Source organism: Seriola lalandi, unplaced genomic scaffold (assembly GCF_002814215.2).
Source record: "Seriola lalandi dorsalis isolate HSWRI2012SDOR001 ecotype SW California unplaced genomic scaffold, Sedor1 jcf7180002054933, whole genome shotgun sequence".
NCBI lineage: Eukaryota > Metazoa > Chordata > Actinopteri > Carangiformes > Carangidae > Seriola > Seriola lalandi.
The window spans coordinates 547,209-572,028 of NW_019525485.1; the positions used below are offsets into that span (position 1 = coordinate 547,209).

Sequence of the window (24,820 nt, forward strand, 5' to 3'; positions counted from 1 at the left end):
GTGGCCATGTCCTTTCAAGGACACACTCCATATACTTGTATAGGCAAAGAAGCAAAGCAGTCTGTGTGGATTATTAACAAAAAATAATACTTGCCGGATGTATTCTATAAGTGCATGTCTGCCTTTGCTACACATTTACCATTGTGTTTTTGTATTGCAGTGTTAATGGACAGATGCAGAGTGTAGTGGCAATAGCTACTGCATACACTAACTTTACTGACAAATTTAAATTGCAAGGTGACCTTACAGCTCATCAGACCAAAATGCATAACCTTGTACGTGCTCATCACATCCTGGGTTCAGCGGCATGCCACTCCGTCTGTCTCCCCTGTCATCCTCCTCTTTGTTCCATCTAATGAAGCGGAAACATCATAAAAAATAATGTTTGAGAAAACCAAGGCAGTTCAGTTTTATTTGGTGGTTTGGTTGGGGTGGTAAAACAATCACTCAGGCTATGAGCCTGCATCCTTGAACCAAAGACCATCACAGAGATGAGAAATGACTTCAGGGAAATGGGCTATTGAGACAGTAACACTCACCACACACAAACACACACAAATCCTATGCACTCATACACAATAACTCTCAACAGAAGTCTGAGACGGACGCAGTGTGCCAGGAAGTAAATCCTGAATTGACTCGGACACACAAACTGTTGCTGGAAAAGGCCTGCATGAATGCACAGACTTGGGCTCTCTATATGCTCACACACATACCCACGAGACACAATGCACATAAACTAGATAGACACACTCTCAAATTGAGGCTCTATCAGGAGTGAAAGAGAATTTAATAGTAGCACTTGTGAAGTTGCCCTCAGTAGAAAATGACCAAACTTTGGTCTGAGCTGAAATGAGGGACAGTGTCAGAGTTTATAACGGCAGGATTGTGACTGGAAGGTCAGTCTTTTGAATATATTGATTCACTGATATTCCCAAATGGGGGAAGGGAACAAGTCACTTGGTCTCTCTGTGTATTTAGTATTCATTAAACGTGTGGTTGATTGAGATTCAGTCTGGAACATCTTATTGTTTAGATGTTTCAAAAAAGTCTGGAGACTCAAAACAAAGCAGACAAGTTCAATAGCACTGACCTTTTCCCTTTTATATGGAAAAATGCTGTTTTTTTCTTGCCAACTGTGGACAACAGACTGTTTGTAAAATCAAGACAAAGAGTCTACAGCCACGCTAGTGCGTCTATGGAAGCTGCTCACACCAGCATGCTAACATGCTTAAAAATAAAGGCTTAGACAAAGCACAAATTTGAAAAAAATAATTATATTTTGTGGCAATATTAATTAATTCCATTGGAAAGTAGACATTCAAAATTGATCTGCATGAATGTTCCGCATAAAGTTTGACTTCTTAGCCATCTTGACAGTGCTGACTTTTGAGGGGACGGAAACATAGCTTATTAGCTGCGTCCGTCAGAGAGCGGGAAAAGTCTTTTGACTCTCTGAACTCATTGTCCTCCTAGCAACAAAGCTAAGCTAATGGGCTGATGAGTTTGCTAACTGAGCAAGCTCTTTAGCTAAGAGAGCTTGATTTTCCCCCTTTAGTAACCTGTTATTGAACAAAACTAATGGTGTATAGTGGTGAACCAAATGCCAGAGAAAAACAAGTGGTTTGTGCAAAAATACATAGCAATCCATGGAAATGCTGTAATATTTCTGTCTGGACCAACATTGCCAAACCCAGAGCCTTTCCGCTAGCAGGGCTAAAATTGAGAAATCAGAGGACATGGGCGATGTTGGACACATTCCCAAAACATCTATGTTTCCCAAAATACTTGGTAAAATGCTATTTTGTTCTAGGAAGATGGTACTTAATGTTCAGTCAACTTATTCACGCTAAACAACCCTTTAATGTACTTGGCAACTTTGTATTTTGGGTAGCCTGATTGGAAGGGACAGATAGCCTATCTAATTCAGCCGGAAGCACTTTCTTTTCTTGTTCTTTTTATAAGCTGACAACAACAAATGAAATGTATTCACCTGGTGTGTGGTGGAAGTGCAGGTGATGAAGAGGTTCAGTAATCTTTGGTGAATTCCCGTTTGTTCTGAACGGACCACTCATTTGCTGCTTTTTAAGAGTAAAGCTGTTTGGTTCACCCTTCCGGTTTAAATCTGTCACTTCTTGTGTACAGTGACAGTATCTGAAATATGCGGAAGACCAATACTTTGTTGGCCACTGACTGTTTAAGTACACCATTTTCTCTCATTACCCTCCACAGCTTGCAAGTGTCAGCAGAAAAAAAAAATGGAACCATTTGAAATTTGCTGTGCTTGTGGTAACCTGTTAAAAGTTAAAAAGCTTTATTCATTTTTTTGACAGATATCCAAACACCAAGAAGTTAGTGGCGTTCCCATCATATACAGTAAATGAAATTAAGAAGGCCAAAAACTATAAAAATAAGCCAATCAGACATTTGTTGAAGGCAGGGTACACCTTGGAGAAGTCGCCAGTCTATCAAAGGGCTGACTTATGGACACAAAGAACCGCTCACAGGCAATTTAGAGTTGATAATTAACCTAACGTGCATGTCTTTGGATTGTGGGAGGAAGCTGGAGTACAAACAGGCAGGTTCTGTACTACCATGCCACTCATTTAAACTCATATGCATCCTAATGTTATGTCCCCAATCATCAAAACGTTGTTTCGTGCTGACAGAATATCCTGATTTCTTCCAACAAGCAGAGTTCAGATTTTTTTTGTTGACATTCATCAATGGAATAAAAGAAATAACAATATGGAATAAGTTGAAATAAAGTTGCTTCTATTTATGGTGAAAAATGCAGACGAATGGAAATATTTTACCCCAAAACTTTCAACACTATCAACAAGTCACAATTCTCTCAACTGTAACAAGTAAGTAATGAACCTGTCAATCACATGTCAAAGGCGAGGCTGGGGAAGAAACATTTTGCATATGTGGAAACGTTTCCCTTGTGTGATGAAACATTTTGCAACTGTTCAGTTACAAGTGGTCGAGCCCAGGATGAACTATGAGAAAGTTACATCAACAATACTTTTTACATTTCTATGGTAAGACTTGTCTAACAATACAACTCTGTAGTCACAACTTCACGCTTTTTAGATGCACTCGCCGCTCACCCGATTTTAAATGCTATCCAGCCAGGAATCAACATGATCATGATAGTCAGCCACAATAGCTTTCCAAGTTAACAGTTAGCAAGTTAGGTAACTAACCAGATGTTTCGATGAAAGACGTCATGAGATGTTTGAACCGTTAACCTCTTGCACTGTGTTGAGCAGTTTATGCTCTGCAGGAGCAGTGGTTATATAAAATTGGATGATGGGATACAGCTAATAAGCTATGCTTTCTCTGTTTTTGACTTTCCTGCCCCCTATTTCCTGTAGGTTTGTCCATCTCATGCATCTTGGCGTAACAGATATGCTGCTGTTTTCATTAATCCATCTGCATACTCAGGCTGCGTCATGGCACACATTTCTCTCACAATATATGCGCACCGGCAAACTGAAGCGACATTTTCATACTCTTAGCCATGCCCAAAGCCCCCGCCCACCTGGACCATCCAACTTTGAGTGTTTACCTGAAATCTGCTATATTTTTAATTGATCACTCATGAAACAGTTAACCAATCAGAAAAGAGGCTCAGAGCCTCCTCTCCTCTGATTGGCTCAGATTGGCTCGACCTGTTGTTACTAGAGCTCCAGAGAGAAGCCTGAGAGAGGAGATGTAGCGACAGATGGTTTTTGGTTCTTAGAACCACAAATATATCTTCTTATGGAACACTTCAAATAAACACAGTACAAGTGTAATATATGAAACTTAAATATGTGTAACAGTGAGTATTGTGTTTTGAACGCTGCAAAATTGCAGGTAAGAAGTGTCAACATGGTTGGCTGGAAGTTTGGCACAAATTGACCTGTTGAGGTTGAATAGATTTGTCCTTGTGAGCAAATCTGCTTTATTCTACTGAGAAGAATTGTGTTTGCTGTGAAATCTAGCTGTTTTACATGCTGTTGGGACCGAGCCTCACTGCTGCGTTAAAATACATATATTCAACACATTAAATTGTATGTAAAGAAAAAGAAAATTGTAATTTTTGGAACTGAGTGCTGTGTAAACTTTCCCCCTGGCTGAATAATAGATCACAATGCAAGCTTGATGAATTACTCATGCATGTAAACAGCTCCCCCACTAAAAATCAGTCTCATTCAAAAATGCACAGACACCAGCACCATCAAAACCCAGAAATATTTTTCTGCACTGCAGTCTGCCAAACTTTTCAATTTGTCGCAAACAGACAGGCAAACATCCCCGGAAAGTATGATGAATGTCTCATCTGTCTGCTTCTATTTATCTGCCTAGCCTGTATATTTATGAGAGATTTATGCACTCCGGTTCTCCCACATACAGCAGCAGGTGAACAAAGAGCAGGACAGTCAGGTAGTCTGAGGGTTTGTGCACACCTCAAAAGCAACAAAATATCGTGCTTCATTCATGACATGCAAATGCTACTACATGTATGTCTACAAGTTTCTACATATGCATTTGTGGATGTGTGTCTGTTTTTGTCATTTGCATTGAGAGGTTCCCCGGAGCAGCAAAGCAGAAAGACATAAAGGAAGGCATCGTTCCTTCCGCCACACCGAGAGAGAGTCAAAAGTAGAGACAGAGCGAGAAAGAGAAGCAGCTCTCCTTCCACACTGCTGGGAGTCTCTGACAGATGCTGACAGCTCATTTCCATGAACTGTCTGACTGTGGGAAATATATATATACTGGAGTGAAGTGAAAGGAAGTAGGAGGCAGAGACATATGGAGGTCCGTGTCGAGGTGAAGCCGAGTCAGAGACGAATAGAGGGAGGATGAAGGCGACGCGGAGACAGAGGGGAGAACATAAACAGAGAGCTGAATCGTAGGGGGCATGAAAGGACAAAGGAAGATGGAGAAGACAGAGGGAAAACAAGAAAAGGGGGAGCCGGAGCAAAAAATACCGAGATGTAAATAAAAGAAGTCTTCATGACCCGCTAGAGGACAAACAACAAGAATATATATGTGTGACACTCTTGCTCTTATATCCAGGCACTGCCGTGAATTACCGCCTGGCTTGTGACATTTCATATAACTCAGAGAATAGACAGAAAAAGTTGCATTGCAGCTCAAAAAGTCTCCAATGTATTATAACGCATAACCTGAATTAGGGCTTAAATGTAATGCAATAAAAAAACATATTGTGATGTGAGTCATGATTTTCAGGTGGAATGGAAATTTTTTGCATTTTCATTTTCACCGAAAAAAATATAAAAACGTTTGTAGCTCCCTTCACGACCACACAGACACAGGTTGGTTCTTTGAGACGGGCGGTTATTGCTTTGGCACGTCTTGTTTCTCTGATGTCTCCACACCTTCATTACGCCTCAGTGACGCCGAGAGAACCTTGTTTTTGAGTGAACATAACAAAGACACATCAACATATCATACACTGAATAGCGCGGAAAGGAGGTTTGTGAGCCTTTCAGAGTCTTAAGACAGTCAATAATCCACACTCTAATGTAAAGACTGGACCCTCGTAAGAGGTGCGCGCTGGTGTGCAGTCCTGTTACTACAAGTGACGGTGCATTATCACGAGATGAGCCATTTCACGTCTTATTACATTTTAACTGTAACAAACGAATATAAACTACTATCTACTATACACCCGATCAACAATCTAAGATTTAACCATACATGAAATACATTACTTATTTATTAATTAGCATATTTAACTTATTTATTATTACATGAAATTCATTATGAATTAAATATGCATCATGGACGCAGAGCATTTGTGCCACAGCACTTAAACTGATGATGATGTGATATTTGTTGGGTGCTTGTACCAAACAAGCATGTTCCTTTACATCCGGAGACCATGATTTGTATGTCACGGCAATGTTCACCACCATGCTTAACTTTTCAAATCTTTTGAATCAAATCAATTTTCTTTATAAAGGACAACTGCAGACTGAATCATTATAAGTTTGCCACAGTTTACACCAGTCTTATCTAAAAATTTAAAAGAAGCAGTTGTTCTCTTTTGTGCGGCTCTACTTGATTTAAACTTGTCCAAATATCGTTATAGTTCAGTCGCTGAGCTGTGAACCATGGCTACAGGAGAAGCCAAGCAGAGTGGCGCAGCGGAAGCGTGCTGGGCCCATAACCCAGAGGTCGATGGATCGAAACCATCCTCTGCTAAGCATATATCCATTACTCACAAGGTCTTCAATGCATTCTAATATATAATCTGAATGAAATGCTTAAAAAAAAACATACTTCATGTCATTTTTACTGGAAAAATAATAACGATGTTCCTTTATGTGTGGAAAATATGATTTGTAGGAAGGGGTGTCTCTGTAGCACCACAATGCTTCATTTGTGTCATGTTGTGTCACATTTTACCTTTATCAAAAAAAAATATCAGTTTTGATATTGCACTTGACCATATTGCGATTTAGATAGTATTTCAATTAATTGTGCAGCCCTAATCTGAATCCCACACTCACATGTTTTATGGATTCTTCCTCCAGTAAAATCCAGTTTTCATCAATGGACATGATATATGATAATTGTGGCAAAGATTCAAATCCTGGTTTAGTAACTGGAAGGAAATCATTTGGTTTTCAGGAGATGATCAGTGTAAATACAAAATTTCCTTTTGAAGCGCTCAGTCATCATGGCATGGAAAACCCTGGTAACTACAAGTAAATATCTGATTGATTTCACTTTGGAAACACTTGTCATCCAGGTGGTGTCAGCTGCTACATGTTGCTCTCATCTGATTGGTTAGAAGGCAATCACATTGCTGTTACAGTGAAAATTGACAGTTGAATACTTTGACCAGAGTTTCTTATAGTAGACCAGTGAGCAGAGTAGAGGCAATACTGGAATATAAACTGTTGTGTCTGCGTGGCCTAAGGCACTGTCTCCAGTCTATATTGAGGATTGGGTTAAAATCCCATGACTGCCAACCTTTCTTATTTGTACGTACTTGTGCTTTCTGGACTTGCCATAAAGAATCTTAGAGTGTGTCAACATGTGCCACTATCTTATCCATCCATACTTACACGTTTTCAGGGAACTAAGCATTCATTTGTCGCAAGTTTCACATCTTCCCTCCTCAGTGCTAATGTGGACACCATATATTTGTCCCAAGCAGCTGGTGGCATTAGTTCTTCTATACCTAACTTTGACAATTTTTTGTTTTGAAGGAAACTCTTTTGGTTAGGTGGTCTCTTTTCTGGATTGACTTGGGGGGCTGTTGGGAGTGAACTGTGGATTCAAAAGTCATCAAAGAGACGATCACTGCGATGTCCGACAAATGCTTAACAATGGTATCCGTTAATATGGAAGATGTTGAAATCTTATATAAGTTACTTGATGATACTGCATTTTTATAACAAAGGATGACTGCAGATTAATCTAAGTTTATCAATATATATATATAAAAAGGCAGTTGCCGGTCTGGTTCTCTTTTGTGCAGCTCTACTAGACTTAAACTTATCCGAGTATCAGTACAGTGCAGGCACTGAGCTGTTAATCATGGCCATAAGACAGGAACCACACACTGCACAGCTGTAAGCAGAGTGGCGCAGCGGAAGCGTGCTGGGCCCATAACCCAGAGGTCGATGGATCGAAACCATCCTCTGCTAAATATAACTCTGTGAGTCTGTTCACTCTTTAACTTATTCATTATGTCTTTTCAATATTTTCAGAAGAACAAGAACTCATTGTCACGATTCTAAAGTTAGATGTCTGCAGTCACATGCAAATGAAACACCTCAAGTTATGCTGCCTGTTTTACCCTCCTCACTGATTATAAACACAGCAGGAGGGCACTTAAAGGTGTGGTGGCTGAGTGGTCGAAGGCGCTGGTGATTTTGGTTTGACTATATGGGTATGCAGTGACAAGTTTACTTTTGCAGGGCAAATCAAGGTCAGAGAAAATGGAATCTGTCTGCACTAACTGCCTTGGGTTTGCTGGAGTGAAATGTGACATCATTTAGAGGACATACTTGTATGAACAGCTACAATACTTTCTTCTCACTCAATAAATCATTGGTTTGGGCTGTGCAGAGTGAGCCAGTCTTCAAGTTTTTAAGCTGTGCTAGGCAGGATTTTTCATAGAGTACACCGTTCTTGTCCACTTAAATCATAAAGTGAGCCATCATGCTCAACCTAAGTGAGACACCATCGATCCTCCTCTGTGTGCTTAGATTTATATGGTTATTTTTTTGGATCTGGCTCATGGCTGAAAAGCTTCTTTTCTAAAAAAAAAAAAAAAAACTTTCTCTAAAACAACAGCGAATAAACATTTGCCTAAAAAAAGCTGGACTTGCCAACAATGGTTGCGCTGTTAAATGATTTACAGTGCTGTACTTTGATGTTAGATCATCTAACATGAAACACTGTGACCTTAAAAATACATTCAACGCTTTGTTCTTTGCAGTAAAACTTTTTTTGTTCAGCATCCAATTGAAAAATTTCAGGGCCAGGCCCATTAAAAATATAGTGCTATATCCTGCAGTAGGCCCACTGCCCATTTTGGGGTGTTTGCGAAACTAGGATTTATTAAGTTTGGCCAAGTTTTGTGAAGTCTTTGGTAGTGCATAATACACTGAATTTAAATTGGCAAATTAGGGCACCACCTTGTATTGGGGGAAAATAAATAAAACACATTAACCGGTATTCTAACGAGGAGCAGTAAACTCTGATCAAGATGAGTTTCCAAACTGCTGATAGATGAACAGGACTTAAACAACTAATTTGATTAACCATATAATACAGTGCAGTCCTACAGTATAGTCTAATAACTGTCAAGGGTTTTGGGTTAATAGGACCCAAATGCAGCCAAAACTTGGGGAACAGTGCAGACAGGTTTATTAACCAAAATAACAGACAACGTGAACAAACCCTGAACTAAACAGACGAACCGACACAGACAAAGGGAAGCACAAAGACTATATAGACAAGGGAGGCAAGGGTGATTGAACACAGGTGAAACACATTAGGGCGGGGCAGACAATCACCACACAGACACAGGACCAAGACAGGAAGCAAAACACTGACACAAGGAAACCAATAAAACAGGAACTGCAAAAAGTCGAAACAAAACTAACAAAAGGTGTCTGCTATAGCAAACCATGACAATAACTATGCACTGCAAATCAAAATTACAGAGACCTACATAACCTGATGGAAGCGGTTCCCAACTTAGGGGCCACAGCCCAACAGTGGGTCGACAAATCATCGGTAAACAGGAAAATTTGATATATATATATATATATATATATATATATATATATAAAATATTTTCAAATGTTAAACATTAAAAATGTTTAAAAACTCCTTTTTGTTGTTGTTTTTATTTCTCGTATTACGGCCTGTCACTGTCAACGTTGTCACCGCTGGACCACATTGTATACATGTTTGCTATCTCAGCCTGATCACATCCATTGCAAAATAAATAGCTGCTTATCAACAGGAAGAATTAAAAGGAAAGAGAGTCAAGAGATTGTGAATGGACAAGTGATCTCTCCCATCAAATAAAAAAGAAGAATTGAGCTTCCGATATGTTCCCCCTGATTTCAGTTAAGTTGTGAATGTTTGATCATTAGAATTAACATAACAAGTGATCTGAGGTACACATTACTTGTCCTCTGTATTGTGAAGGGGTCGGATATGGGCTGCCAATATTTTTGAGTCATGAGTTGGAAAAGGTTGGAAAGCCCTAAGGGTTACAGAAGGGTCACAGACACAAACCTGTCCATGGTCACAACAAACAATGCATTACATTTCACATTTCATAACTTGGTCATTTCAAATCACACACACATGGGACTTGAATTAATTTACACAAAAACATTTGCTGAGTAATATTACCTGGGTTACTGAATAGTTCATGTTATTTGGGATGTGTGCTTTACCAACGAGAAGAAAAGGACAAAGAAAGGGGAAGAAGGCAGTTTGTGTGTATGTGTTTGGGACAGAGAAAGAGAGAGAAAATGATGTTCTTAAATCTGATGATTTCCACTTTGTTGAATGGAGCTCTTGTCTCTGTTCCATAAGCGTGATTCTCTTATCTGCTCAATTTTTTAGAATTAACAGGCAGCGTGACCCCAAAAGGTCGGAAAGTGGTTTTCCAGTTCTGCTGTTAATGTTATTATCATGACAGAACATCTGCCTCTTCAGGCTGAAGAGAGGTGCTTCCATGCCTGGTCAATGTTAATTCTGGCATTTTTATTGTTGCAGGTCTCTGAAAGGTTTCATTCAAAATCCACCATTTATCTGCTAGTGCAGTGGTATTCAATTAAAATTAGAAAGTTAGACAAAAATTTCCTCAAGCAAAGGCCTGGAACATTGGTCCTTCAAGTGGAAGGGTGAGGGGAACTGGAGGGATTATAAATAATAAGTACTCATAATAATTATTAAATTATCTTTTCTTATTTGAAAAAAAGTAAGAGCTGTAAAAAATGAAAAATAAGTACATAACACAGAGCTTTTGAAAAATGTGCATCTTGAAATAAAATGCTTAATTAGAAAAGAATGAAATAAAAAGTGCAGCTTGAGTTTCCCTTTTCATTAACTCCATTTCACATTTTAACAGTCTCAACATTGTTTTAAATACACAATCTCAACACATCGTAAAAAACAGTTTTAACACCTTCTTTTATCTTTATTTCCCTCTCACACACCGAGGATATATTTGTGATTTTAAGAACCAAAAACCATTTCAATGCAGTTTTACATCTTCTCTCTCAGGCTTCTCTCTGGAGCTCCAGTAACAACAAGTCACTGAGCCAATCAGAAGAGAGGAAGCTCTGAGCCTCTCTTCTGATTGGCTGACTGTTTTCTGAGTGATCTAATAAAAAAATGTAGCAGATTTCAGGTAAAACACTCAGAGAAACCAATTCCTGCAAAGTTGGTTGGTGGGTCCAGGTGGAGCAGGGATGAGAGCGGTGACTGCTTTGTTGTGACATCACAAAGTTACAGAAGTCCTGACGACTGGTTTTAAGGCTCAGTTTCTGAATACAGGCTGTGTGCATATCTCAGTATTAATATAGAACCTAGACCTGCTTTATAATCAAACAAGACTTTGAAATCTCACTTTAGACAGTATGGGATCTTTAATTCTCGATAATCTATAAGTTACAGGTCTGGGACCAGACCGTGGTCCACCTAACCTTGGTCCTAGTGGAATTAAGAAAAGGAGGGCTGTCCTCACTACACTACACTGTAGGGATGATGCATGAAATGACAGGTCACTCTCAGTGGCACACTGATCACAATCACTATGTCACTTAGTCAGTCAGACAGTCAGTTAAATGATGTTAATAGTGACTATAAAGCATCATTATCTGTATCTCTCGTGTGTGTGTGTGTGTGTGTGTGTGTGTGTGTGTGTGCCAGCTTTAAATTGTCACTGATGACAGATCACCAGCAGTCGCCTTCTCCTCTGATTAGTTGGACATTACTGAAATTTAGAGAAGGCAATTAATTTATGCATACACATTCATTCCTCTGTGGTTGCTGGTTTAATGCTGGTTTAATAGTGACTGAAATATGTGTTTCATGTTGATCAGAATATGAAGCTTTGGAGTGAAATACTGCTTTAATCCATGTTAAGACTGGATTAGTTTAACAGCAAACACAGGTCTAACGCCGGGGTTGGAATTTTTGGAGTCAATCCTAATATCGTCACCTTCCTAAAATAATGGCCTAAGTCATGTTTTGACAAAAATGTTTTTTTTGCCTAAATCACCCCCTCATGATGCTGGCCACCTCTGGTAAAATCGCCTGAATCCTCAGTTGAGGGGAACATGCAATTCTACCCCCGGTTGTATAATGGCCTATGTCAAAAGTGTGACTCTTTTGTTGAGTTTTTTGTGTTTCCTGAAAAACCTGAAAAAATGACTTAGGCCATTATTTTAAGAGGGTGTCGATATGATACCAACATGCTCAGATCGCTTCTGGGGTTAAAAGTGATGAGATTACATTAATGCCTGACCGCAGGATTCTGCTAATGATTCACTTTGAATTGACATTTTTTTTAATGTATGCATTTGCATAGGCTTTCTCAGCCATCTATTCAAGTTTGAACTGTATGTATGTATTTTCTTTTAATGCGACCCAGTGTATGAGCTGTCAGACAGCTTCTTCTAAAAACTTTAAAGCAGGGGTCTTCAACACATGGTTTCGTGAGCTACAAGTAGTTCAGTAAATCTACTCCAAATGCAACTAAATCAAATACACAGACCCCCCCCCCCCAACACCAAATCATTATCTGTCAGGTGTCAGTCAAATCAGTTTCGCAATCTTCTCAATTGTTAGCTGTTGGAAATATGGGAGAAAGGAAAAGGCAGGTAGCATCTCGCATACAAAGTTTTTAAAACAACTTCCATTTCACTGAGTTAACTGGAATGACTCATGACAACAATGACTGCTGCGCGGAGTCAGCATTAAACATTATATAAAACATTTTACGAGGAATACTTTGCTTGTGGCAGTGTGACCTCTTTTAGTGTATCAAATATTTGATCAATGCACTGCACAGTGTGTCTGCACTGTGTCTTTTCATTTCCAGGAAAGAACATGTTCACGAACAAAAGAGGAAAACTTTTGACTTGATACAACAGAAAAAGTCATTTTTAAGCATGAAAGTTCCTTCTAGAGGTCAGAAATAGTAGTTTATCAAAACAATCTCGAGTCAAACTCCACTTAAAATACTTGTTCATTTGTCAGCACTTTTTGAAGGTCAAGAATGAACTTTCATGCTTATTTTTTTCTAAGAGTGCTATGGCTGAAATTGAACCCTACTGCCAGACAACAGCCAGGTTTCTGTTTATAGTTTTGTACAAAATAGAAGTGATTTTTTTTTTTTTTTTAAGAAAAGTCTGTGTTTCCATTAAGTCATGTTATGCATAGGGATGCAAAGATTATATATTTTTATGGTACAATTTTAGCCTGTGGAAGAATCTAACACGACCACTAATATATTAAATCACATGAGCATTCATTAGATATTTTAATGTGTTACTTATTGCTGCCCTTTAAAACAGACATCATACAGTAACCAAATAATACAGTATGAAATAATAACGATTAATTGATTAACTGCACTTAAAGTTGGTGCACCACTGGTATTACTGTTGTTGTTCCATGCAGGTTTCACTAAAAATAATGTCCCAGCAAAAAGTCCCTTTTTGGGGTGAGAGCAGAAACACACTGGGTGTAGCTGAGCCTTAAGATTACTTAACCGTGATGTTTTAAAGCGCGGTTCATAGTGAAACCGGTTAATCACAGCATCCTTAGTTATGCGAATAATTCTGGGGTTTTCTCCTCTCGCGATATTCTTCCAAGTAAACGTGACTCCATTTCAATTTTGTAAAACATTGCTTTGTGGAATAGTCTGAAAAACCACCTCATGAAAGTGTAACATTTTTTCAGGGACATTTGAGAGTTTTTTTCCCTGAAATTCATGTGTTTCCTTCACTCATTTTTAAGTTTGCAATTTCAAATTGCGCATTAAGCAGGTTAATGGAAACACACTGAGTGACAACATTTGTTTACGCCCCTTGCTAATATCTTTATAGATTGCTATATCTAACTGTCTATAATATCCTCATTTGAGGAACCGCAGTTTATGGCACTTGTGTTGGCTTCATTTTTCAGGCCTGGAGGTCGTTGCTTGGTTGCAACTAACAATTATTTTTGTCAATGATTATTCAGCAGAGTATTTTTCATTCAGTCAATTAATATTTTGATCTATTAAAAAAAAATGTGAAAGTGTCTTATTTTGTCTAAAACCCAGTAATATTCAATTTACTATAATGTACAACCAGGGAAAACATCAGATTCTCACATTAGATTTTTGGGACGCTAATAAATAAATAGGAGGAATGAAAAATGGAAACAAACATTAAATCTGATTCAGTAACAAAGCTAAAGCTGAGAGTCACTGCTGGCCGGGGTTAAGCAGAGCGACAGAGCGCTTCCTCACAGCCAGCGGTGATAAGTTGTTTTCTCTGTAGCTCATAGAGGCTGCAGGGAATACCTGAGGGGGGGTAACACACACTCCCTCTATTTCTCTCTCTCTCTCACCACTCACACACACACAAACATACAGAATTACACATGTAGATGGAGACACGTTCACTTACACACATACTGCACATACAGACACACAAACAAGAAAATCAAATAATCACAAATATGCACACATCCAAATTAAATAAACACGTTGAATTTCAATATCAAACACATCTTGCAAAAATTTACATATTCATACACAGATCTACAGGCACAAAAGCATCCACACGTACGTGAATGAATGCATAATCACGCCGTAAGAAATAGATAAAAAAAACACGACTGACTCACACATGCTCGATGACCTCACATTGCTGCCGCGAATACGGACACGAAATGCACACAGCGCATTGATTGACCCAACCTTTGGTAATGTCACGTCTGCCCTCTCATAAATCCTCCTGGGTTGCCTCTGATTGGCTAATATCAGCGCTATACGCTCCGATAGGTTGAAATTTTAAAGATAACCTGCCTGAGGTGGAGGACGGGGGAGAGATGAGGCGATTGATTGATACGCGGACGGTTCGATGGAAGGAAAGGTGAAGAGGGTGACTGGTTGCTAGTATTAAAACACACACACACACACACGCAAGCACTCACATTCAGTCTCAAGGTGTTTGTGGACATTATGCACATAAACAAATCCTCTATGCATGGCAGAGTGATTGGTGTGTGTGTGTGTGTGTGTGTGTCTGAGTGTGTGTGTGTGTGTGTGTGTGTGTGTGTGTGTGTGTGTTTGGAGCTCCAGTTAGTGCATCTTGGCATTAGCGTGTGTGATATATGTGCATCTTTTGCGCGTCAGAATGACAGCAGTATCTGTTGTTTGGTGCTAATCTCACCTATCCATCTTTCTATCTCATGAATTTGCTGTTTCTCTTTCTCTCTCTCTCTCTCTCACACACACGCAAACATCTTTTTTTTTTATTTCATTGTATTGCTCTAAGTGTGTCACATGGCCAGTGACACACTTAGAGCAATACAATGAAATGAAATGGGGGATACCTTTGCGGATGCCCTCAAGAAGAAGGGCTATAAGAAAGAATCATCTTTTCTTCTGCTGATGTTAGCACGCTAACCAGCTAGCCCCAGCCTGACTTGTCACTTTCCTATAGCGAATCCCTGTAGCCTCCAGTCTGCCCTGAAGACATAGTGTTGCTCAGAGGGTGTATTATAACCTCTTGTCTTGTAAAGGCAACAATGGGCAAAGCTCTTGTCAAGCGACAATCATCCCGTTCGGCTGCAGAGAAAACTTACGCATATTTCCTTTAATCAGTACAGTTTCTCTGTAAATCTACACCAGGGGTGAACCATTTAGACCAAGACATACCAACGTAACGTATCGTGTTATATGTCTCCTTGGAAAGGCATTGTCCTTCCAAATTAAAAGGCGCATTGGTGACTGAAAGAAAGTCTTGCTGTTGTTCTTTGTCCAGACTGACTCTCCTGGAATACCATCACTGACACCTATTAGGTCTCCTTATCTGTACTTCTCATCACCTACTCATCACATACTGCCAATGGAATAATGGAACAATGTCCCTTTGCAATTTCAAAAGTCACTCTCCAATCCTCTGGTTGCTTTTATTTGTAGAGGTTTTACATCAGTGCTGCTGAGGCAATTCAGGAAGTTCCACACACTCCCAAAGTCACGCACAACACCACTGTGTAGTCCCAGTTGGGAAATTCACAGCCTTTCAAAGCCTTCCAAAACACAAGCTATGCTTTGTTGCAAGCTCTTGGCTGCAATAATACTCAAAGTCAAAGCCAACTTCAACCAAAGACAGCCATGAGGTTCATCTTTGCACATAAAACTGTGGAGGAGGATTTACTCCATTAAATTTGCGAAACAGTTCATAGATGTTTAATGGAAGCGCAAAGCTGTTTTTCAAACTTTTCTATGCAAAGTACACTGAATTCATCCTGTTGCCTGCTTGGTTTACTTCCAAAATGCACCCATTATTTTCTCTTACACACAGCTGATGAAACTGGAGGCACAGACCAATTAGTGTATTTCTTTTCCCACCACAATGAAGCCAGGAATGGATCTGCGGCTCAGCTGCAGTCCATCTGTCCCTATATCTAATTATCAGATGGTGCTGATCGTACTTTCACAAACCTCGTTGAAGCAAAATTTGGAGAAACATTTTTTTTTTACTTTATTGTAAGCCTGAAAGCCTGACTGAGTAAGTGTGTAAGCGTTTTAATGTTTTTACTTCAGTTAATATCTCAGTCTGCACAAACTCAGGAAAGTCCTGAAGTGTAGCTCCTCACTGAAAACACTGTGGCACAAGGCTTGAGACATTACGCAACAAGCTTTTGAATGTCCGACTGAACCATCGTAGCAACTATCCACATTAGACAAAGCACAAAGGTTGGGTGCTCAGAACTATAGCTACAGATAGTTGCAGTGTACTTGTAAAGTCATCCCTAATGTGATACCCCATCCAAAAGCTTTAGAGGAACAAACACCCTCCTATACACTTGACTTCATGGTGACACTGACTTGTCTGGATCCTGAACACATCTGTTCACACTAGACTGAACGCAGTTTAGAACAAATTCAGTTTAACCACGACTTGTCGGGATTAAATGCAGCTTTGTGCTAAGCTAGACCTAGCTGCTGTTAAAATGAGCGCAAGTTAAGCTGAAACCCAGATAAACATACTGGTGAATGGAGTGCATTTGTATCCAAACCACTGTACAGTTTGTCTCTCAGTTAGCCACACACACACACACACACACACACACAGTGTTTTGCTTAAGGACATTTGTGTTTGACGTCAGGACAGGAAGAGCTTGAACCACAAACCCTGCAATTAGTGGATGTCCAGTTCAAACTGCTGATCAATGAGCTGTGCCATATGTTCACTTAGAAAATAACAATTATGGAGGCTGGTTTAAGGTTTGTGATTTTCTATTTCAACTGACTATGTCCCTAACTGCAGTGGAACAATACAGTAAATTTGGAATTACTTTTTACAGCTTTAGTTGCCTGAACAATTCACCTGCCTACAATACTCACTAAACTGACAGCATGTCCTTCTTGCAGGAACTTGAAATAGATGTGACCTATTTTGTTTTTTATTATTATTTTTATTTTTTGGCGGATGAAGAAATTACATGTATTTAAAACTTTAAAACTGAGGCCACTGATCAATAAAGAACTGACAGAGAAAGGGCTTTGGAAATCGTTCATAAAGAGTATAAAGGAAAAGGATATGGATCCAAAATACAGATATCTATACCAGTCAAACAAAGAAATAATAGATCCATGAAAAACACATAATTGAACAATTCAATTTAACACTATTGGTTATGTTGCCCTCACAAACTTCTGTTGGACCAATATGTTTAAGACACAGCAACTGAGTTTAGACACAGGAACGGTTTAACCTGCAGCGTCTGAGAACACCGCTGTCAGCGTTAAAAGAGCATGTGATGTTGTTGCAGACAACACCGGATTTAACCCATCCTATACAGCTAAGATAAGATAATGACCAGTGACATTTTACTTTAAGTGGAACACTCTGAGGATACAGATGGAGACTGGAGAAGTGGAATAAGCTGTCACAGTGAGGTTTGCTTGCTACTACACCATGAAAGCTGCTCACCAGTGGAATCTATTATAACCAATGTGAATCTAAGTTGATCACAGCCTCCATTCTCTGAATACATTCAGAATCGTGAGTCATTTTCTGTGTCCCACTTGGTCCCTTTGACTATAACGTAAAATAAAGATGTCTGCGGGTTTGAACAGCGCCCTCCCCTGCAACATGTGTTTGTAATGATGGCCCCACATGAGGCCAACCACCCCTCTTTAAAATCTGCCTGCCAAATAGTCTCTGGAAAGATGACACAAGGTCAGCGCTTTGGCCCTCTGCACCGCCGCTCAGCAGCTTGTTCTGGCTGCCCCGACTTCACCATCAAACATTCACATGGCGACTGGTGAATTTCCCGCTGTACCTGGAGCCACCGTTCACTTCCTCCTCCAGACCCCTCTGGCTCTGCCATGAGGGGGGGAAGGAGGGCATTAGGAAGATTAAAAGAAATGGAGGGAAGGAGAGACGGATGGAAAGGGAATAAGTTAGGTTATTAATTTTAAGCATGAATACGCACACATGCACAAAGTCATCATCTACCAACCTGTTTGTTATTAAGCACACAACATTAATGTCCATATGATTTAGGTGTGTGTATGTGTGTTTGTATTGTTGTTGTGTGTGCGGTAAAATGGCATGTGTTTGCATTCGTGTGTGCGGACATCCATTGTTTCAGCGCCACACATCAGTCGACCCCATCTCACCTATATCCCACCCATCCATCTCTCTCTATCCCTCTCTCCCTCTAATATTACCCATGCATCTCTCTCTCTCTCTCTCTCCCTCTCAGTCATCCATCCGGTGTGGAGGGCAGTCTTTATGGCGCAGGCTGATCATCACATTTCATCACAACACATGGGTTAGGAAGGAAATGACTATCAGTCACAGTGTATGCGAGTGTGAGGGAGAGGGTAGAGCAGCATTGTGTCCACAGGTTTAAGTTGCATTCAAGTTGCACCAAGTTATAAAATATGTTTTCCTTTTTTTTAAACGAGACAAAAATTACAGAGAATTCAGAGAGCATGTTTGATTCCATAAATACCTTTTTAAAAAATGTATCCAATAATGCAATGGAAATGATTGACAGCCAGTGACACTGATGGCCTTATTTTCATGTTCATTTTCATTTCACGCAACCTTTGAGGTTAATTGTATCCTTATACAGGCACACAATGGCACACTTTAAACAACATTAAAAACTTATACCAACTAATACTTTCAAAGTTTTTCCTTTTTGTAAATATTTTAGACAATTGACTATATAATATCAGTTTTTGTGCAATTCATATCTATATTTATATCATTTATGTGTCAAAATACAAAGTGATTCATACATAGTGATTGAATAAGTCACATTAATTTAAAGGCAAATGTGAACTTATATGGTACGCTTACAATAAATACATCTTGAGAGGCCATTTTTTCTCACCACTTTAAAGTGACTATGATCCATATTTTTGTAATGACAATGTAGCAAAAGAGAATGTGAAAACAATGTTAGTGTGCAAGGGAAGGTTGCTTGTTCTGCAACAATTGCTGTACATTCCTGCTCTTTCAATCGGTTTCATAATACTAGAGTAGTTATGGGGTAGTTAGAGATTCAGAGAAGTAAGAGATTCTCAAATTGATTTCACGATAGGTCACACAGGACCAATGTTGTTGTTTTTAATGTGAGGATAATTTCCATAAATCGCTGATAAAGTACCAAGCAGCAACCTCTGGGGCTGAAAGATGGAGTGGCAAAAAAAAACTGCAGATCCTCTACAAGCCACTTGAGTCTGGCTCAGAAAGTGAGTCAATCCCCATTGACTCCCATGTTAAAACGTCCGACTTTACAGCAGAAATGAACATGTTTACATAATGGAGGGTGTGGCCGCTTTGAGTGACGGGTGGGTGCCATCACAGCCTGCTAGCTGTCTGCTAAGCATCACCTCAGCTAATTCAAGTCTGTAAACGTAACCTCTTGGCCTTCTTTGTGGTGTTGGTTCCTTTTGGAGAATTGTTCATGTAAATATCAGAAAAATATTTTGGCTTGTTGTGAAGTTAACTGACTAACAGCTCATGAGGAGGTCTGTGCTCTTGTTTTTTGAGGTGAGGGAAATTCTAGTATTATTTTATTGTTATGTAAGCACTAATGAGTAGGTAGCAGTGACTGCGCTCACTGTACCTGGCTTGTTAGCTTAGTCCATTAACTAGCTAATTAGCTAGAAAATGAATTCGCCTCGGGTTTGCCTTCGAGTAAGACGCCCAGTCATGGTAACAATGCTAATGCTTGCTGTATTTATTAAACTGTTATTGAATCAGCCAGGAGTTAGGTGGAATCAGGCACTGACTCCACCTAACTCAGCAACTCACTCTCTCTCATCAAAGCTGCTCTTCAGAAACCTGTGGGTGACATCATGGAAGCTACGTCCATCTTTACGTACAGTCTATGTAAAGCACACAGACAGGTGACTGGTCAGAATACTGTACACATTAATGGTAGCAAGCCTTTTCACACCTAAAGTTCATTTGCTCTGGTCTGTTTAAGTTAAACTTGTAACATTTTCCCCCATGGTCCGGTTTGCTTTCACACAGAGAAAAATTCAAGTGAACCAAAAATGCATCATTACAAACCACTTGAGAATGTTCATTTCTCTTATTGGTCAGATTGTCTGGCTGGAGCAGGAAAGTAAACACAGGAAGAAAATTATGGAAACCATCAAGCTCAAACTTGTGAGTTCACCTACTAGTGCGGTCGGATCGAGTTCAGAACTCTTTCAAACCAAAAACGAAACGCTCCAGAGTTCGTTTGCGACCGGATCGATACCACCTCCTCGAAAAGGTCTTGGTGCGATTGTTTTGGTCCGCACCCGAGTTGGATTACTGTTTTCACACCGGCCCAAATGAATCGTACCGAGGCGGGAAAACCAACCAGGGTTCAGTCGGTCTCTGTGTTCCCCTCACGCTTTGTAAGTTCATCTGGCTTTGTTCCTCAGACTGTTCCCTCATGTTCCTCGTGTGAAGACTCCTGTTGCCTGGTTCACCTACAAGTTCCTCATCAATCGATCTCACTGCTTGTTCTTCCCTCCCTCTTGTAAGCCAATCATTTGTCATTAAAAAGGTACTTCACTACATCAGTCTTGAAGTCATTGAACTGTAACACCATTACAGCACCAGCAAGGTCTTGACCTCACTCTGTAAAGTGCCTTGAGATAACGTATCTTATATAAATAAAAATGTAAAGTTTCTTGTGTCGAGGAAATGTAGTTGGGTTGTTCATTCGCCTGACACACATTTTTGATGAAACTCTTCCCTCCTGCATTCACTCTGACCGTATTTGAGAAGAAAATCACTTGTGACTGTAAACATGGTGAAAGCTTGTCTTCAGTCCCACAGATCTTTAGCAGCAGCAGCAGGCCGTTAAATAGAAGAGTTACAGTAGCACCGAAAGCACAAATAGCCACATCATTCTCCCTCAAGCTCTCAGTCCCTGCTGCATTCTGCTTCATTCACTTTCTCCAACACCTTTCCCCCTGTCAAAAGAGGAGCCATGCCTCTTTTACTTTGTTATTGGAGAAGGTCCAACGAAAGATTTCAAAATTCTCTTTCCTTCTGCATTTTCACCTATTGGAAGAGATCCAATGAACTCTGTACACTGATCTCTCTCTCTCCCTCTCTCTTCCTCTCTGTCTGTCTGTCTTTGCCGGTGCACCTTAGGTTTTTAAGATCTCGGGACTCGGAGGGTGATTTCATCCTTCACTGGGCCATGAAAGCTCTTTATAAGTACAACACCACCGCCAGCACATTAATCGCCTCGGCCATATTGATTTGGCTGTTGTGTTGTGCAAGCCAGCATATGGTTGAGAGGGGGAGAAAGGGGAAAGAAGGGGAGGGGGCACAGGGCGGCTGGAGAGGGAGAAAAGTTGGGGAAAGGAAATAGAATTTCCGAAGAGCTGATAATTAGACTTAAATAATGAGGTGGTTTGAAACTCTAATGAAAACTAATGAATGCATGTGAGTTACGTCCTGCGAGTCTTTAATAAAACAGGTGTTGTACAGCAGAAATGCTTTTATCACAGATGACAATTTTTTAATTCAATTCTTTATTGTGTCACCATGAGGTGTCTTGTAAAGATTTTTGTCAAGACATTAAATCAATGTCATGAATCAGAATGTGCAAAGACAAGCAGCAAAATCTTTAAGGTTAGTTCGATTTAGCACGTGTGCTATTCCACATCACGAAATCAGTGGAAAGAACTGAGGGTGACGCATCAAAGACTGGATAGGTCATAATGATATTAATGAAATAGACTCATTAAAAGGTCCCATACTGTATAAATAATCATATGTTCTTTGATTTCTCAAGTGCATTTAACACCATCCAACCCCCCATTCTTAAATACAAGCTGGAAGGGATGGGGGTGGATCCATGCTTCACTTCTTTGTGTGGATTGTGGATTACCTGACAAGACGACCACAGTACGTCAGGCTGGGTAACTGTGTATCAGGGACAGTGATGAGCAGCACTGGGGCTCCACAGGGGACTGTTCTGGCTCTGTTCCTGTTCACCCTATAAACGCCCGACTTTAAATACAACTCTGAGTCCTGCGTTATTATTTAATTGATTGTTTAAATTTGTGCAATGATGAATATGTGTCTGTGAAAGTTTAAAAGAGGGGCTGAAGGAAAACACTACATGGCTGAGCGCGTGCACACACACACACACACTTTTTTCGATAAAGTTACAATATGAAAACTAACATTTTAACATTTAATTCTTAACAAACATATTGCAGAGCTGTACAGAATGTACAGAAACAAACACACATACAAGTTGCTTTAAATGTAGAAACAGCAGTGGATACACTCCACTACCCCGCAATTATACTTTTATCATGTGATCATCTGTTTAGTTTTGTAACAGTCTATATCAGCAAATCTACAGATATATATTAAGAAATATATCAAGTATAAACACAAATTTCATACCCTCTAAATGTATAAATAATACACATCCTGGCATTACATGTCCACTGTCAAGGGTTTTGAGGTAAATTGGACCCAAATGCAGCCAAAACTTGGGGAACGGTGCAGAAAGGTTTATTAACCAAAATAACAGACATGAACAGACGACGTGAACAAACCCTGAACTAAACAGACGAACCAACACAGACAAAGGGGAGCACAAGGACTCTATAGACAAGGGAGGCAAGGTGATTGCACACAGGTGAAACACATTAGGGCGGGGCAGACAATCACCACACAAACAAGACCAAGACAGGAAGCAAAACACTGAGACACACAAGGAAACCTTATTACAAAATAAAACAGGAAGTGAAAAAGTCCAAAACAAAAACAAAAAGTGTCTGCCATAGCAAACCATGACATCCACTCATTGTGTCATGTCAGTTCAGTGTATGTGTTTCCAGAGCTAATGTGTGGTTCCTGTTAATATGTCATGAATGTAAAGTACATTTTTTCCATTTAAGCTTTTTGTGCCACAATGACAGAGGTGTAGTGCTATTTGTTTAAGTACCGGAGTGCGCCTATGTATGTACAAACGTTGTGCACATACATAGAGTTAATGATGAATGGAAGGATGTTTTGCAGCTTTTTCATCTTTATGTTATAATTCACTATTCTACTGAAAAGGCTACAGGCAGCTACCGGCAACTTTTAAGGTGGAATTTTTTTTGTTGGGTGTTACTCAATGCATGCTTGACGTTACATACACCTTAAATGTCCATATGGCATGACTTTAACCATTCAGTTTGTTTTTACTGACGCTGATGACTGGAAGTGCTTCAAAAAAAAAAATAAATGAATTTCAACTGGATTATGTGAACTGTCGATATTTTATTTAATTAATTGGGGGAAAAAAAGTGGCGGCGCGTTGTTCAGGTTAACTCCAGCAGCACCACACCTACGCATAAGGACAATCAGTTAGATGACTAAAAGAAGGAAAGGGACATTGATTCTTGTTATAGCAGATTGAATGGATCATGTTGATCAGTTAGATAGTCAGTGGTGTTCTGCCTGTTCATGTGGTTCATACATAGAAAAAAAAAACACATGGTTCATATTGTAAATCCTTTAGTCAGTCCAGAATCATCACAAGGTCCATTATAATCAACAGGGGAATTCCTTTACTGGTCTTGGAAGCAAATTATCCAGGTCCTGTAAATAAAAACTGACAGCAGCTTTGCCTGAATCAACCGAGTCAGATGTGTTTCGTAGTTAATGCCTCATGGTTCAACATCTGGAGGTGGAAGAAAGCTCCATTAACCCCGATTTTGAACTCACAAGAACTCATCTGCCTCTCTTGTGTCATTATTTCCACTAACTGCTGGTCATTTTTCATGAACATCTGTTGGCACTTGATATAGTATCTCACACATCGGAGGCATTTTCTTCACCAAATACACACTGAAACATTGTGTATGAACAAGGGTTTTGTTGCCCAGGGTTTGGACTAATGCTGGATATTTCAAAGTGTTTGTATAGTTCGAGTGCTTGGTTTGCAGCTCATTAGAGTAAGAATACAGCTCAGCATTGGAATTTTACCAGAGAGTTTCAGCAGGGACTCATCTATGCCTACATTAAGTCAGTGGTATAGTGACTGACAAAGAGAGAACTCAAGCAAGAGTGTGAGTCAATACAACCACCACACTGAGCCCCAAAGCAATCGAAATATATGGAGTTCTATATAGAGTTATCCGTTATGAGAACTTAATAAAACACAGATATCAACACATTCTGACCAGTCATCAGCTCTCCCCAGAGCTGTGTGGGAGAACTAATTATCTCTGTGTAAACAGTTGTCAATGTTTGTCGTACTGCAGAAGAAGGAATCTCACCTTCTCTCGTCTGTCAGTCCTTCACCTTGTAAAACTGCTGATATTTGATAAAAAATGTTAAAAGTTAAAGTTAAAAGACAAAATTACACTTGATGCAGACACAATGGCTCACGTAAAGGCTCATGTTTCACTTACGCTTGATTGCTTAACTGTGACCAAAAGTCTGTGATCACTGCCCAAACCCTTGTAGTGCACAACAACAGCAGTGTGGCTGAATGCATCCAGTGTAGACACAGACAGAAGACTGAAGCTGCTGCTTCAAGCTCTGCA

The 24,820-nt window shown here is 39.7% G+C and overlaps 2 non-coding genes across 2 annotated transcripts; both read left to right on the forward strand.

Moving 5' to 3' along the window:
- The first annotated feature begins 6,150 nt into the window (after nucleotides 1-6,150).
- trnam-cau (transfer RNA methionine (anticodon CAU)) lies at nucleotides 6,151-6,222 on the forward strand. The gene has a single exon. It is a non-coding gene; the product is annotated as a tRNA-Met (tRNA).
- Nucleotides 6,223-7,604: 1,382 nt separating this feature from the next.
- On the forward strand, nucleotides 7,605-7,676 carry trnam-cau (transfer RNA methionine (anticodon CAU)). Its single transcript has one exon. It is a non-coding gene; the product is annotated as a tRNA-Met (tRNA).
- Nucleotides 7,677-24,820: the final 17,144 nt, after the last annotated feature.